This window comes from Octopus bimaculoides, chromosome 6 (genome assembly GCF_001194135.2).
Source record: "Octopus bimaculoides isolate UCB-OBI-ISO-001 chromosome 6, ASM119413v2, whole genome shotgun sequence".
Taxonomy (NCBI): Eukaryota; Metazoa; Mollusca; class Cephalopoda; order Octopoda; family Octopodidae; genus Octopus; species Octopus bimaculoides.
The window spans coordinates 110,220,588-110,222,508 of record NC_068986.1 but is presented as its reverse complement, the minus strand read 5'-3'; positions in this window follow the sequence as shown (position 1 = coordinate 110,222,508).

The following is a 1,921-nucleotide window of genomic DNA, read 5'->3' as shown; positions in this document are numbered from 1 at the left end:
ATATATATGTATGTATGTATGTATGTATGTATGTGTGTATATATATACAAAAATGTGCTGTCGTTGTTGCAATTCCAGTGAAGGGTTCTCGTATCTAAGTCGGAAACCGCCTTTCTCTCTCTTGGCTAGAAATCTTGAAATAAAGCTGAATAAGGACATACAAACATACATACGTCTGTGTAAATACATAGAGACAGAAAATCAGACATGTAGATATATAATTACACACCTATAAATAAAGGTTTAAGGAAATATAATTTCTGACCCATGCACTATATTTATGAAACCGGTGTAATCGTCAGCAATTCGAAATATTAAGCAAAGGTACTCTAGACCGAGGAAGATACTCGACTGGAGGATGAAATTTCATCATTTGAAATAGTTCATTTCAACTATGGCAGCATGCACTGGTAGTGTAATGTTCAATGAAGAAAAAAATCGAACAGATTTTTGTGTACTGTCAATGCATATCAATAAAAGTCAATAAATATCAATAAATATCAATAAATATCAATGAACAAATAGATTTTGTATAGAAGCAATCAGCTTTAAAAGCTAGCTTTTCAGCCAGGAGATTTCGAATTCAGTCCTGTCTTGTGTGTCTTCTCATATAACCACAGCTTGTGAGTGAATTTGGTAGATGGAGATTGTGTAGAAGCTCGTCATAAGTAAAATTAACTCTAATGATAACCTTTCTGAATTAGGTCTCTATTCTGTAAGTACTTACTACTCTGATATCAGGTTATCACCTACCTTTAATATTAATTGTAATAAAAATAATCACAACTGAACGCCTATTTCAGAGAGACCGAATAAAAATACGTTTATCTATGAATATCAAATACAAGTTAATAGACGCCTATTTAATTGTAAGAACAAGATAGGATGCCCTTTATAAATGAATCTTCAAGGAAAATATAGCTTCTCAGTGTAAAGTAATGACAGGAGACTGTAAGTATTATCACACTGATTCATCTCTTACAATTTATAAATCTAGATTTCATAATCATTTCTATTCATTGAAGTATAAAAGAAAAAGTTATTCTACGAATCTTAGTAAATGCATTTGCGATTTAAAACATAGGAACATGAAATATGATTTAAAGTGATGCATTATTAGTTATGCACCATCGAACAATACTGGCAATTCTACATGTGATCTTTGCCTTGAAAGAATTGATTATATAATTACTTTTCATTTAAGTTCAATGCAAAGTTTACAATAAAATGTTGCCATAAATTTCGAAAGACATTCAAGAATTTCAAATCTTAAGTATAGTAGATTTTGATACATTATATAAGGTTAATTATACTAAAAGGTTTAATACATTTAATAAATAGATAACTAATTGTTGTGAGGTAAAACCTTTGTTTCTAATAATCATAACGTAGAATTCTTATGTTCCCATTTTTTCTTTAGTTACCCAGTGACGTCATCAATAGTTGAATTCAAAAATAACCATTTTCAGATTCTATTTCTCTGTTTCTAATTGTCGTAATGTAGAATTTTTAGTTTGTTATCCGAGTTACAAAATCAGTGATTGTACAACACTGTATATTCTATAAATTGCAAGCGAGGTTAAAATGCTACCATACCTGGCGAACGAGTATCCACTACCGAAGAGAGCCAATGCAGACTCAAAGCAAATGGTCTAGTGGTCTAAGAGCTAGGATAGCAGGAGTAGTCTCTTACTGCCTGAAATTTTGAGTACGAGAAGAGTGCTGAATAAACTAGCTGGAGGAGATGTCTACCTGGGGTTAAATGGTAGAGTATCGCCGTCTCTTAGATCCATTAAAGTGACCATAAATAATTATATATATATATATATATATACAAATATATATATATATGCATACATACACGCATACATACATACATACATACATACATACATACATACATACATACATACATATATAT